The following is a 15,676-nucleotide window of genomic DNA, read 5'->3' as shown; positions in this document are numbered from 1 at the left end:
ACCACATCTTCAAAGTGCTTTGCACAGAACAAGGCAGCTGTGGGTCTACTTGGGCTAAGACTGAGGGTGGGGAAGTCCTCCCTCCTTTTGTCCCTCCCTCCCTTTAGCAAACATTTACATACTTTACTGTGTACCAGGCACACTGCAGGTGCTAGAGGTACAGTCTCACCCTCATGGAGCTTCCTAGTGAAACAGACATGACTAACAAGCAACTCTAGCGTAGTTAGTCTGAGGGTAGAAATAGGGAGTAGGGATGAAAACTAACTTAGGCTGGCTCCCTAGGGAAAGAGACATTTGAGATGAATCCAGAAGGGATTCTGGAGCAGGCCGAGCTCCATCACGTTGCTCCTGCTGAGATATTCAGGCCTGCGTTTTCTGCGGGGGGTGGAGGGTGGTGGACAATAAAAGAAAAGCAAGGTGAGACCTGTGCCCTGTTCTTTAGGGAGAAAGGATGGGAGGGGTAGGTGGAAGGTAGGGATGACTCTGTACTGAATTCTGGGCTGCAAACCCATGCGTAGAGCTGAAGAAATCACTGATAGAACTCCCCTGGAACTTGGGCGCACGGTCCCTGCCACCCCACTGGATGAGGCAGTCTTCCAGCCCCAATCTGGTCTGTCCCTATAGGTCCTGTCATCCCTTCTTTTAAGGCAGAAACACTTTTTTTTTTGGGAGTGCACTGGTTTTGCCACAATTTACCATTATGCTGGGGTCATAGAAAAGGGAATCCAGAAGGAGTAAAGCATCTCTGTGCTTAGAACCAGACGCTGTGTGTGGCACCACACCTGTGTTACTGCCTCAGTGCTCCAATGAAACTAACTAAGCAGCCCAGGCTGGAGGCTGAGAACTGGGCTTTCAGAAATGGACAGACCTATGTCTGAATCCCGACCATACTGCTTATTAGCTAGAGGAACCCCTAACTTTCCTGAGCTGCAGTATGCAGAGCTCTAAGAGGGAAATACGCTAATCAGCTCTAGAGCTTGTTGTGAGGACTGAAATAATCATGTATGAATAGCGTTGGGACTATATATAAAGGAAGACCCACAGGGCATAGTGCCTAATGCATAGTAAATACCCAGTAAGTGGTGGCTTGAAAAATAGGTTGGCATTATGCCAGTTTTATAGGTGAGGAGTCTGGGACCCAGATGTTAATTTACTCAATGTTGCACAGCTAATATATGGGAGCCCTTGGAGTTGAGTATAGCTCAAACTCGCAAGTTGGTATATACTCCAACAAAGGCAATTTGGGTGCCTGTTTATAAAAATAAAACATGCTTATTGTAAAACTAAGAAAATAAAGGACAATATCAAGAATAGAAATCACCCCTAGTCTCACTGTATAAGAAACATGCTAGTGTATTTTTATATTGTCTTCCTTGTATGCCCTGTTTATTTAACATAATTAAATACTGAACATGCGATTTTGTTTCCTACTTATTTGCTTTGCATTACAGCCTAAGCATTTTTCCATGGCATTAAAGCATCCTGGAATTTTTAATGGCTGCATAATATTCCACTGTTTGGATACAGTGTGTTCTGTTTAACCATACCAGGATAGCACTTTTTATGCCATTTGTGCAGGTTTGTGATCAAAAATTAATATCTTTGATACAAATCTTTGTATCTCTGATGCTTTTTTTTTAAGATTTTATTTATTCATGAGAGACACACAGAGAGAGGCAGAGACATAGGCAGAGAGAGAAGCAGACTCCTTGCAGGGAGCCTGATGTGGGACTCAATCCCAGGAACCTGGGATCACGACCTGAGCCAAAGGTGGACGCTCAACCACTGAGCCACCCAGGTGTCCCCCTGATTTTAAAAATGTTTTATCATGGGAAATTTCAAATGTATACCAAAGTAGACCAAACACCCCAAAACCAAAATAAAGGACTCTGATGTACTTATCATTTAGCCTCAGCAATTATCATGCTTGGCTCATCTTGTTTTTTCCTTTCCCATATATTTCAAATTCTGAGTATCATGTTATTTGAGTATTGATTTTTTGAAGTCAGATTCCTAACGGTAGACTCACTGGGCCAGAGAGTAGAAATACTTTGTAAGATTTTGGATTTCTTTTGCTTGAATCACTTGCATAAGGGTTGTACAAATTTGTACTCTCATCAATTGTGCACGAGAGTGCTGGTCTTGTTGCACCCTGACCTGCACTGACCTTTAGTTACACACACACACACACACACACACACACCTTCTGTAACACACCTTTTGCCAACATGACAGGTGAATGTGCTTTCTTTATATACATTTGTTTGATCGGTTGCTGGACTTATACAAAGGAAGCACCTGGGGACTTCAGTGGGCTAAACCCTCCTGAGGGACCCCCAGGAAACATGCTGGTGCTTCCTGGGGACCCTAGCCACAACCTGTGGGGTGCGGGAATCATTTTTCCTGTTATTCTGGGACCAGGCAGGGTGGAGCTGGGGAAGAGTGCCCGCCTCATCCTTGGGCAGCCACCAGGGGTCAGGATGGGGCCGGAGATCCTGATGGTGGGAGCTAGGGTACGAATGGCCTGCAGCCAGACCCTGCATTTCCTCTGCTGGCCACTGCTGGCTTCACACACAGCTCCCCTCTGCTCCTCAGATTGTGATTCCAGAATGTTCTGGATGGCTGTCCCCTCCCGCTTCTTGCAACTCCCAGGTTTGGCTTGCTGAAAAGGGAAAGAGATGTTTGAGAACACAGTTCTGCTTCTTTCTCTACACTCTCTGTGGGACCGAGGCCACTATGGAGCAGGGATTTTTAACCTGGGGTCCATGAACCAAGGGACCCCCCCCCCAAAATGGGCAAGTGGGGCATGGGTATCTGTTCCCCACCCCTCCCTTGGGAGAGGACAATATTTTTTTTTTGTGAGATTCTGAAAGGGGGATTCACATGCCTCCAAGTCCAGCATTTTGTGGTACCCTCTCATCCCTCCTCAGCCCATTTCATTTGCTTTCTGTGGGTATTGTGGGGGAGCAGCTTAGTGTGGTAAACATAGATGGTCCTGGGGGTTGTGCTAAGGAGCTGGACCCTCTGTATCATCCCCTGGAGCTGGGAGAAAGAGCTTGAGTTTTCCCTAGAGTGGTCTGGGATCAGGGAGGGAGGATGGGCAGCCCTCTAACCACCTGAGCAGTCAGCAGGACTGCACTAGATTTGGGTGCACACCGAGATACCCTGCCTCACACTGAGGTCTGCATGTTTGTGTGCTTTAAATGACTGGCATGGGAGCAGAGAATCAGGGGAAGGCAGGCTGGTCCCAGGCCAGCAGGCTTGAAACCCATACCTCTGAGCCATGGGTGGTGGCAGGGGGAGGACACACAAGAGCTAGAGGAAACCAATTATTTTCTGCCAGTGTGCCGCTCTGAGTCTTCCCTCACCACCACTTGCACTAAGCCATAGCCCCTGTGCATGTGCATCTGAGAGGTGAGGTTAGGGCCCCTGGGATTTTGAAGCTGGGGGCTTGGAGAGGCCAAGAGTCAAGGCCACAGTCATCCAACACATCAGCTAGGAAGGAAATATCAAGAGCATTCCTAAATCCCACATTAGTATTCCCTTTATCTCATGATAATGGTTTCCATTTGTACATGAAGATAGGGGTTTGGCAGCCAGGCGAAGGGAAGAAGGCAGCAGGGTTGAACTAACTAATGTTCCCACTTAGGTCTGCATGGGACATTCTGCTTCAGGCTTCCTGGTTCCTGGTGTTCGCTCTGGACTCGGTAGTTCACTCGTCTTGTTTTTTGGATCAGATTTTCACCCCCTGAGGTTTCAACTGCTTCTTCGCAAAGAACTTCCTTATTAAATGGGAGGTGAGCACCTGGTAAAGGCACATTCGCACCTAGTTGACTCTCTCTGGTGAAAATAGGAAAATCAAAAAAATATTTTAGAACTGACATCTTTGAAGAAAACTGGGAACGACTGTTCAAAATGCTGTGTGCTGAGAAGCAGCATGGGCGGATTTCCACACCTGTGAAATTCCTTTTCAGGTAAAGCGCTTCCTCCATCTGGCCCATGGAGCCTGCAGGGGCCCCACCGTTTCCCCCCTTGCCCTTGTGCAAGTCCTTCCCGGGCCTGGCAGCCACAGACCCAGTTCTGCTGGTTAGGTTCCAGGGCCTCCTGGGCAAGGCTGCTCTTAGGTGACCATAGAGACCAGAATGTGCTCTGGCACAAGTGTTAGGTGGAATAACAAGGGCTTTCATACCATGAGGTCACCTCCACCCCACCCTAAAGAATCTCTGCTTATACAAGCACACTTACCTGTCCGGTCTGTTCTTTGCTTCATAGCTTTCCAGTGAGCCTGGAATAGGCAGCAAGCTGCAGCCTGGTCATCATGTGAGACATGGAGAAGGTGAAGTTGACTTCACCCTTTAGCGAGGACTGAGCAGCCCCGTGCAGTGGTGCGGGCCACTCTCCAAGCAGAACATGGGACTCTATGCCTAGGGCAGCTCTGGAGTTTCTTACATTGTGTTATTTGTGGTTCTGCTGCTCCCCCATTCCCTGACCCCTTGGCCTAGAGGGCAGGGATCCCAATTTGGTGCTAAGCAAAGCCTGAGGAACAATAAGAAACCAGAGGCGGTCACCTGACCTCTGGGGCTGCTAGCCTTTCCAAGATTACACTGGGCTACTGGGTTTTCTGGACTCGTTCTGAAACTCAAAGCTCAAGTTATTCCAGCCAAATTGGTGCCCTGGTGAGGAGGAGGCAACCAGGGAGAGGGGAGAGAGGTGTGGGGGCGCAGCAAAACTGTGACGAATGGGGACTGTTCCTTATGCTAGGCTCCACCGGTGTGGGAATCTGCTGCAGAAAGAAGAGAGAGGGATGCCTGGGTGGCTCAGTAGTTGAGTGTCTGTCTTGGGCTCAGGGCGTGATCTGGATCTGGTGATCGATCTGCTAGGAGCCTGCTTCTCCCTCTGCCTATGTCTCTGCCTCTCTCTGTGTCTGTCATGAATAAATAAATTTTTTAAAATCTTGAAAAAAATACAAAGAAAGAAAGAAAAAAGGGAGAGTATTGGTGGGAGTGAGACAAAGAAAGAAGCCCAGTGCACTAGAGGGATGAGCTTCTGGCCACTGTGGTAGCTCCAACTGGGCTGGACTCTCCTCCCTTTGGAATGCACTCATGCTAGTAAAACCCATTATCAGTTGGGTTTGGGATTTGGCCAGTTTAGGATGGGAAGGGCAGAAGGCCTGGGGCCCCTGGGGCAGGGGTGTGGGTGCTGATGATGGTGGGGGTGGGGGTGTTGTGAAGTCACTTGACATTCAACTATCCAATAACTCTTCATGATAGACACTCAGACTTAGGTCTGAGCTTGTCCACAGGCTCCACACAGGTGGCTAGGGCCCTTGAAAAGGCTCCAGGGGGTTTTTCTCAGCAGCACAGGAGTCTGCACTGCACTGGCTCTGGAGTCTGTAGTGTGTGTTGTCTTTGGACAAGATATGGGACCAGTCTGAGACCCAGATTTCTTCTTATCTGTTCTGCTGGGCATAGTCATGCCTAACAAGTGTGAAGAGAATTAAGCTGCACAGCCAAGGAAGAGCCTGGCAGAGTGGGTGACACTTGTCTGGTCCAGCAGTCCTTGTTTCTGGCCTCCCCTTCTTCCCTGCCTCTAGCTCCTGCTAGTTGGAGGCCACGCAGCTAACACAGGGCTCTTGGCCACAGTTTCTGGGCTAGGGGCTTTGTCCCTAGCCCCTGTGGTCTCTCAGAGTCTTTGGCTGGTTGTGTCCAGTGTGCAGGGCTCTGTCTGGAGCTCTAGAGCAGGAGGCTGGACACAGAGCCACAGACCCTTGGGAATACTCAGGGCTGGGATCTCCAAGCTCTGGAGAAGGGACCTGTTCCTGCCTCTCTGCAGGGTAGAAACTGGCTCAAGTATTCTGGTGCGACTCAGCCACTCAATGTCCCTTGCTTCAAGGTTTCATTCTTTCTGGATCCAGGACTCTTCAGGGACTTCCTTCTCCATTACCTACAAGGAAAGGTGACAAGGACCGGCTGTGGGTCCTTTACACTTTGGCCTTGCTCCAACCATGTAGCACCTGAGCTTGAGGTAAGAGGGGAGAAGGTAAAGATTCCTTGGTTCCCCGCACGATTCTGCCCACCCTGGGCCTGAATATCTTCACTTGTGTGCAGATTGAGACTAGGTTGTCGGGCCTGACCCAGATAGAATCCTGTGATTTTCAGCTGCAGGGGAGACCTTTGTCTGGCAGGGCATATGTCCCAAGGGTGAGAGAAAAGCCCTCCATGAGAGGATGAACCAGAAGGGGGTAACGAGAGAGATTTGTACCCACAGCAGACACAGTTCTCGAGGTACAATTAATAAAAGATTCAAGCTTCAAGTTCTTATCAGAGACTCTCCCGTGGTGCTCCTCATTACATTTTACACATGGTATTGCTGAATGAATGACAGCGTTGCAAGCCCAGCCAGGAGAAAGGGGAAAACACTGGGAGAAAGCACCTATGGAAGAAACAGGTCTGGGCTGCAGGGCAGGTGGGAAGCATTCAAACATAAGGCAACTGTGCGGTTCAGGGCCCTGTGTATTCCAGCCATGGCACAGAGTCAGCGTCTTAGTCTTTATGGGTCAGATGTCACATATTCCGGGATTACCTGTTTGCTACATGGCATGACTACTAATTCATGTTTAGGGTGTAGCCAACTCTGACATACAGCTTTTCTTCTATTATTTTTGGCACCCAGCCAGTTGAGCACCAGCCTGTATTTGTGGGGGTTGCCTTTTTTTTTTTTTGAGAGAGAGAGAGAGTGTGTGTGGGCGAGCAGAGCTAGAGGGCAGGGAGAGTAGGAGAGAATCTTAAGCAGGCTCGATGCCCAACAAGGAGCCCAATGTGGGCCTTAATCAACTGAGCCCCCAGGTGCTCCCTTTTGCTCTCTAATTTTTTATTCCTATTTTAGCAACATTGTTCTAAGAATGGAGGGATCATCTTGACCCCCTACAGTGTCTTCTCCACACTGTGGTCACAGGCAACCTTTTTCAGTGAATATCAGATGCATCACTGCTCAGCTCCAAACCTCCACTCAGAGCAACAGCTGAAGTCCTCATCATGGACTGGAAGCCTGACCCTCCTTGACTTAATTTCTATCCTTCCTGTCAGTCTGTTCACTGTAGCTACAGAGTGGCTACTGGTAGCCACTGGTTTCCTTGCTGTTTCCTGAACTACACCAAATACCCTGTCTCCTGACTCTACCTTAATTTTCACTGCTCTCCAGAACATTCTGTACTCTTCCCCATTTCCTCCAGGCCTCTGCTCACTTTTTGCCTTGTCATCTTTTGCCCGACCTGGCCCAGTATGAAACAAGCACTCCATCCCACATTTCCTGCCTCACTCACCTTGCTGTATTTTTTTTTTTTCAGAGCACTTCTCGGGCCCTGCCCTTCGTGTTTCTTTGATTGCCTGTCTCCCTCCACAGGAATGTAAGCTCCTTAAAGGAATAGATTTTTAATTTAATTAATTAATTTTTATTAGTTTTTAAAAGTATTATATTTATTTGAAAGAGAGAGAGGGAGAAAGCATGAGCAGGGGAAAGGTGGGGTAGAGAGAGAAGTAGGCTCCCCAATGAGTAGGGAACTCTATGTGGGGTTCCATCCCAGAACTGTGGGATCATGATCTGAGCTGAAGGCAGATGCTTAACTGACTGAGCCACCCAGGCACCCCTAATTTGATTCTTTTAAAAATTTTATTTTTAAGAAATCTCTACACCCAACATGTGGCCTAAACTTACAACCCAAGATCAAGAGTTGTATGCTCTACTGACTGAGCCAGCCAGGTGCCCGAAGGAATAGATATCCTTTTTTTTTTTTTTTTACAGATTTTATTTATTTATTCATGGGAGAGAGAGAGAGAGAGAGACACAGACAGAGAGAGAAGCAGGCTCCATGCAGAGAGCTTGACATGAGACTCGATCCTGGGACTCCAGGATCATGCCCTGGGCTGAAGGCAGGCGCTTAAACTGCTGAGCCACCCAGGCTGCCCGGAATAGATATCTTTAAACTCACTGCACTCCCTAGCACCTACAGAAGTACCTGGCACATAAGAGGATCTGAATAAACAGTTGCTGGATTTCTAAGTCATGAAGACCTTGAAAACACCCCTAACCCTGTGCACCTGCTATGACAGCTCTTGCAGGGTGTCCCTGGCTGTCATGCTGTAGTCAGCCCTCTGCAGGGCCTGAGAGGTGGCCAGTAGTAATCTGCCCATGCTTGCCTACCCACAAGGGTGTTATTGGACAAGGAGTCATTGCTGGATGCTCAGTAAGCTGAACACTGACAGCGGTTTTGTGGCAGAGAGAAAGTTTTACTGCAGGGCACCAAGCAAGGAGACAGGAGATAATTTCTCAAATCCACCTTCTTGAGGATAAGGGGAGCTGAGTATTTATGGGATTTTTTCCAAGACAGGGGTGATATGGGGGAGTGGAGCTCTTGAATGGACGTAGGTGATTGGAAGTTGGGAAAAGTGAGGTGCAAGGGAAGGTTATTGCTGATTCTGTGAAGGTGCCACCCAGTGACATAGTTGTACTTCTATCGTGTGTATACAAGATGGCGCCAGCATGGCAAACATGGGAGATCTTAGGGTATCATCACAGTGGTTCCCTTGACCCCTGGTCCCTTCTGTACAACTGCAAGAATTCTTCTCGGTTCCAATCTCAGCTCAGTCAATTTCTGCAAAGCAGGCTCATAAATCAATCAGGTCAACCAGAATTTCCTTAGAGTAGAATGGCCAAACATTTGTTAACTTGATGTGTCTGTTTCAAAGGAAGAGTTCATCAGGAGACCATCTGCAGAAGCAAGGGACCCTTGGCCAGTTGCCCAGATGTGTTGTTGTCAGGGGAAGGGCTGGGGGCACAGCATGGGGTGGGTTATTGGAGGAGGGCAGGTGGCCACTCCATGGGTCCCATGTGTTTGCAGAGGTAACCAACAGTTCTGACATGGGCATCACTGTCTCTATTTTTATCTCCTGCGTGGGTAAGGGGCCCAGGCACCACATCAACCCTCTCCTCAATCTTCCTGCCCTTCATACTCTCCCAAGATGGAGCTACCTCACTCCTACCTCTGCCATCCCCAGAAGATGCTTCTGGAAGGTTTGGCAGTTCTTCCTGGTTCTGTATTCATCAGCTTTTTCTCAAGCTTCCTCCTCTCTCAGCAGCTCACCATGCCCATCTTCCCAAACCTCTTTTCTCTTCAGTTTCAAAACATACCTACTTTGCCTCCTGCTTCTCTGGCTCCTTTTTTGGCTTTCTTTTCCTCTTCCCCCCCACCAAAACACAATGATTTCTGTGTCAGTCTGGGCCTAGCCAAGAAAATGATTCTATGGAAGGCATTCCAAACAGGGGGTATGTACAGAGAATTGATAGTCCAGTGTTGGAGGATTGGGAGAGCAAACAGGCATTGTGGTGATTAGAGGTGGCAACTGCCAGAAGCAGTTAACCCTGAGCTGGAGGAACAGAGAGAAGAGGTAGTGTTGCCAGAACCTCTGGGCTGAGTAGAGCAGCCTCCTGGCTACTTCTCAGACCACAGAATGAGGATGCACTGTGACAGCTGTGTGGACCCCTGGGGGCAAGCACTCGTGGCTCTGCTAGTGTCTCCAAGGAGGTGTTCTTCAGCTGCTACTAAAGCCGAAATCAGGAGGCCACAGCAGGATGAGCTACAGCTCCTAGGCCAAGTCTGCCTGCCACCTATTTCTCTATGACCTAAGAATTTTGTTTTTACACTTTTATTTATTAAAAACATATTTTTAAAGTAAGCTCTACACCCAAAATGGGGCTTGAACTCAAGACCGAGAGATCAAAAGTTGCATGCTTTGCCAAGTGAGCCAGCCAGATGCACTCTGTCATCAATCCCCTCCCCCCCCTTTTTTACATTTCTAAATAGTTGAAAAAAGAAAAAATAACTCATGGCACAGGAACATTATAAAAAATTGAAACTTCAGTGTCCATAATTAAAGTTTTTAAATATTTTTTTTTCTTTATTTATTTATGATAGTCACACAGGGAGAGAGAGAGGCAGAGACACAGGCAGAGGGAGAAGCAGGCTCCATGCACCGGGAGCCTGACATGGGATTCGATCCCGGGTCTCCAGGATCGCGCCCCGGGCCAAAGGCAGGCGCCAAACCGCTGCGCCACCCAGGGATCCCTAATTAAAGTTTTTATTGGAGGGGTGTCTGGGTGGCTCAGTGGTTAAGCATCTGCCTTTGGCTCAGGTCACGGAGTCCCGGGATCAAGTCCTGCATCAGGCTTCCTGTAGGGAGCCTGCTTCTCCCTCTGCCTGTGTCTCTCCTCTCTCTCTGTGTCTCTCATGAATAAATAAATAAAATCTTAAAAAAGAATAAAGACTCTTTTGGAACACAGTCATGCTTGTTCACTTATGTATTGTCTGTGGCCCAAATCCATAGCTGCCATGCAGGACTCTTCAGCCTTGAATTTCTATATGCTGAGCAGCTCCAATTACAAGCTTCCCTTTCTCTCAAAACCACCATGTCCAAAAGGAAGAATTCATATTTCCTCTCAAATTCCTTCCTTTTCCTCAGCTACCCATTTCTGTTGGTGACATCATCCTTCTCCCAGGGTGGTGTTTACATAGGCTGGAACCCAGGCCCGGCCTCATGCTTAGATCCTCTGTCCCCTGCTGCCCACATCAAAGCAATTAGAAAGACCGAGTCTTTATAAGGCTTTGTAATCGTTTTTGCTCCTTTCCCTTCTCAGAACCATCACCTGGGCTTGAGTCACCTCTTGCCTGGACTACAAATATGACCAAACAATGGGCATTACACCACATGAGTCTCATTCCAGTTCATCCCACACATCATCACCAGATTCATTTTTTGAATCATCCTGTTCAAAGGTCCTCCTTGGCCAGGCATTTGAAGCTTTCCATATAGTCCAAATGACTAAAATTTGGTTTCCCAACTTTGTTTTCTATTTCTTCCTTTCCTATACCTTGATATACACTCTTTCCCCCTAGGCTCAGTGCACTTTACACTCTCCCCTCTGCTGGAATGGCTTTGGTACTTGTGAGAATTACGTTCAGCTACGAGTGATCAAAAACCCAGAGTAAGAGGCCTTTTGAGTTGGTATCAGATCCCCTTGGACTTGTTTATCATTTCCCATAGCTTCTGGACATGCAGAGGGCCTGGGGCAGGCTTTAGCTGAACTAGTAAAGAAGGCCAAAAGCCCAGTCCATCATCTCAAATTAGGACAAACTCTGAGGTGTAATCTGTGTATCAGAGCTCCCTTTCAGGTTCAGCTTGAGGCTCGCACTTTGCTGAAAGCACACCCTTGTCTTCCTTTCCATCTCTGCTTTGCTTCCCCAAATCCCTTACTTATTCCTCCTGGAGGCATTTAATGGTTTGCTTGGGGGATGCCTGGGTGGCTCAGCAGTTGAGCGTCTGCCTTCGGCTCAGGGCATGATCCTGGCGTCCTGGGATCGAGTCCCGCATTGGGCTCCCTGTGGGGAGCCTGCTTCTGTCTCTGCCTGTGTCTCTGTCTCTCATGAATAAATAAATAAAATCTAAAAAAAAATTAGTTCACTTGAAGTGAAGCCTGGTCTCAGGATCTGTGGCAGGCAGCCCAACCTAAGACATAAATATAACAGTGGCTTAAACAAGATCACAGTGGGTCTCACATGGTCTTTATTTTTATTTTAATATTATTATTACTATTTTTAATGGAAGAGAAGTTTTTAAAATAAGATTTTATTTATATATTTTGAGAGGGAGAGAGAGCAAAGGGAGGGGTGGAGGCAGAGGGGAGAGAGAATCTCCAGCAGACTCCTTGCTGAACACAGAACCCATTGATGGGCTTGATCCCACAACCCTGAAATCATGACCTGAGCTGAAATCAAGAGTCAGATGCTTAACGGACTGAGCCACCCAGGCGCCTCTATTTTATTATTATTATTTTATTTTTTTTGAAAGAGAGAGAGAGAGAGAGCGTGCTTACATGCGTACCAGTGGTGGGGGCAGGAGAGAAAGAATCTCAAGCAGTCTCCATATTCAGTGCAGAGACCCAGGCAGGGCTCCATCTCATGACCCTGAGATCACAACCTGCGCTGAAATCAAAAGTCAGATGCTTAGCTGACTCAGCTACCCAGGCACCCCTTGTATGATCTTTTTTTTTTTTTTTTTTTAGGATTTTATTTATTTATTCATGAGAGACAGAGAGAGAGAGAGAGAGAGAGAGAGAGAGAGAGAGAGAGGCAGGGACCCAGGCAGAGGGAGAAGCAGGCTCCATGCAGGGAGCTGGATGCGGGACTCGATCCTGGTCCTTGTGATCACCACGTGAGCTCAACCGCTGAGCCACCCAGGCATCCCACCTCTTGTATGATCTTGATGATCTTCATGGACTCAGACTGTTTCAACATAATAGTGCAATATTCTCATTGTGTAGCATTCCCTTAGGTCAAAGATAGCTGCTTCAGCTTTTATCATTAAGTTCAGCAGGAGGGAGAGAAAGAAAGGGAGGGGGTGCTCCCCGAATTGAAGAATACGGGGAATGCCTGAAGGTTGAATGCCTCATGTCCGCTATATCCTTTTATCCAGAACTTGGTCAAGAGGCCATGCCTGGCTGAGAGGGAGGCTGGGAAATGTAATCCTTATTCTGAGTGTACAATGGCACAGCTGAAATGTTGGGGCATGATTACTGAGGGAACAGATATTGGGGGACAGCAAATTATCTTAGTTGTTCTCTCCTTATCTCTGCCTGTTCAGTTTCTTTAAAACCCAGTACAAATGCCACTTTCTCCATGGATCTTTCTGTTAAGAAACAAAATTCAGGGATCCCTGGGTGGCGCAGCGGTTTGGCACCTGCCTTTGGCCCAGGGCGCGATCCTGGAGACCCGGAATCGAATCCCACGTCGGGCTCCCGGTGCATGGAGCCTGCTTCTCCCTCTGCCTGTGTCTTTGCCCCCCCCTCTCTGTGACTATCATAAATAAAAAATTAAAAAAAAATTAAAAAAAAAAGAAACAAAATTCATGGGCAGCCCAGGTGGCTCAGCGGTTTAGTGCTGCCTTCAGCTCAGGGCCTTATCCTGGAGAACCTGGATCGAGTCTCACGTCGGGCTCCCTGCATGGAGCCTGCTTCTCCCTCTGCCTGGGTCTCTGCCCCCCCCAGCCCCCCCTGTGTGTGTCTCTCATGGATAAATAAATAAAATCTTAAAAAAAAAAAGAAAATTCAACTGACTAAACTTGAAGATCGAATTGGCTTATTGAAGGATTCCTGAATCAGGCAACATCTCATCTAGCAAGTGGAGGGGAGCTCCACTGAATGAAACAAATGAAGGGGTTTCTCTTTTTTTAATTTTTTTTTAAAGGAAGATCTTTATTTTTTTTTAATTTTTATTTATTTATGATAGTCACAGAGAGAGAGAGAGAGAGAGAGAGAGAGAGACGCAGAGACACAGGCAGAGGGAGAAGCAGGCTCCATGCACTGGGAGCCCGATGTGGGATTCGATCCTGGGTCTCCAGGATCGCGCCCTGGGCCAAAGGTAGGCGCCAAACCGCTGCGCCACCCAGGGATCCCATCTTTTTTTAATTTTTAATAAGATTTTTATTTATTTGAGAGAGAGAGAAAGGGCACGCGAACAGAGGTGGAAGGAGTAGAGGGGGAAACAGAGGGACTAGCAGATTCCTTGCCCAGCAGAGAGTCTGACAATGAGGAGCTGGATCCCAGGACTCCCAGGATCATGACCTGAGCCCAAGGCAGACACTTAACCCACTGAGCCACCCAGGCGCCCCAGAAACCTTAGTTTCAGTTGTGAACTGCCTGTTATACCACATTCTTTAAATTTGCAAGTGTATAAGTACATTTCATAATTTTAGAAGCACATGTCTTTTTAAATTTTCTAATATAGCACTAACACATCTGAATATCTTTTAGTTTCTCTGTAAGAAGAACCCAAAAGTAGATAAATGTATATTCAGCAATTAATGATTTATTATTTCATCTTATTGGGAGATGTACATATTCAATGAAGTTAATTTACCACCTAACTTTAGGTTTTAGGTTAGCAAAGGTTTTAGTTTTCCAAAAAGATTTGAGGAAACTACTTAAGTAGACATAAATATTGCTGCAAAATTCACTTATAAACTTTTATGTTAGCTTACATCTATTTAATTCAATTGTTTTTAAGAATTGCTTAGACTGGGATGCTTGAGTGGTTCAGTGGTTGAGCATCTGCCATTGGCTCAGGACATGATCCCAGGGTCCTGGGATCGAATCCCACGTTGGGCTCCTCATGGGGAGCCTGCTTCTTCCTCTGCCTATGTCTCTGCCTGTTTCTGTGTGTCTCTCATGAATAAATTCTTTTAAAAAAATAATTGCTTAGACTACCTATGAAAACTATTAAATATTAGACAAAATCAGTCATCCTAAGCTATTTATTTTTTGTCAGCAGATCTTATAAGAGATAAAATGAACTTACTTGGTAGTAAACCCAGGTAGAATAAAAGTTTTATATTTAATGTTAACTCTAAAGACATTCCTGTGTCAATTAAACCAATGAACTTAAACTTTCAGTTACCGAAGATTATCCTGGATCATGTGGCCTTGAAAAACATTTGGATTTATTTCCATTTTTCTGAGAATTTTAGAACCCTCAAATCTTACAAGTGCTCACCTTCAAACCAACTAAAGCTCTTTTACAAATTAATTTAGTAATGCCATCAGAGATAGAATAAGATCTCATATGTAAAATGTATACATATAAAGACATACACACAAGGTGCCTGGGTGACTCAGTGGTCACCCTGAGCATCTGTCTTTGGCTCAGGTTGTGATCCTGGGGTCCTGTGATTGAGGCCTGCATTGTGCTCCCTGCTTGAAGCCTGCTTCTTCCTCTGCTTGTGTCTCTACCTTTCTCCCTGTGTCTCTCATGGAAAATTAATCTTAAGGAGGCTGTGCTAGCATTTGGACACTACAGCCCATTTAGAAGTTTCTATTTTGAAAAGTACTCTTTCCGCCTGTTCTCCTTCAGTCTCTGGTAATTGTGGGCTGTGTTTACATTTCACAGACATAATTAAATGTATAACTTTAATGGACGCAGAAAGAAGAGCTCTTTCAAAAATGACTTTGGTTTCCTAAGACCAAGAATTTCCAACTCTTTTGCAATAATCGAGAGAAGTTTTGGGATTTGTAAATAGGTGCATTTTGAATTGCCTCTAGAACTGATTTTTGTTTTACAAAATATTTGTAAGATTAGGATAGTTATTCTCAATTCCTCAAAGATTTGGGTTGTGGGACGTCTGGGTGGCTCAGTGGTTGAGCGTCTGCCTTTGGCTTGGGGCGTGATCCCGGGGTCCCAAGATCGAGTCCCACATCGGGCTCCTTGCATGGAGCCTGCTCCTCCTGTCTCTGTTTCTCTTTCTGCCTCTCTCTGTGTCTCTCATGAATAAGTAAAATCTAAAAAAAAAAAAATTGGGGTTGTAATTCAAATGCTATCATATGTCGATCCTCTCCCCTCCCCCCCACCAATCCAACTACATTATCTTCAATTTGCTTTCTTTCTCTCTGGGTACATCATTTTCATTCTAAATGTTTCTGGCAATCTTGAATAAACCTGCTTGGATCCTGAAAGAGGGTGCAAAGAATATTAGCCAAAAGAAAGAACCAACAACCTACATATCACAAGCAGGCAGGAAGCCAAACCCAGTGACGCAAATAGGAAGGCAATAATTTTTGTTGGTAGAGAAAGGAT

At 46.5% G+C, this 15,676-nt stretch overlaps 1 long non-coding RNA gene across 1 annotated transcript; it reads right to left on the bottom strand.

Annotated features, from left to right (window-relative positions):
- Nucleotides 1–2,393: 2,393 nt before the first annotated feature.
- Nucleotides 2,394–4,387, bottom strand: LOC129499564 (uncharacterized). The gene is made up of 3 exons (XR_008662399.1): nucleotides 4,246–4,387; nucleotides 3,634–3,840; nucleotides 2,394–2,662 (listed from the first exon to the last, which is right to left on the bottom strand). It is a non-coding gene; the product is annotated as an uncharacterized LOC129499564 (long non-coding RNA).
- Between the last annotated feature and the right edge of the window lie 11,289 nt (nucleotides 4,388–15,676).

Source organism: Nyctereutes procyonoides, unplaced genomic scaffold (assembly GCF_905146905.1).
Source record: "Nyctereutes procyonoides isolate TBG_1078 unplaced genomic scaffold, NYPRO_anot_genome, whole genome shotgun sequence".
Taxonomy (NCBI): Eukaryota; Metazoa; Chordata; class Mammalia; order Carnivora; family Canidae; genus Nyctereutes; species Nyctereutes procyonoides.
Note: the sequence above shows the minus strand (reverse complement) of the source record. Positions and strands in the feature narration are given on the sequence as shown.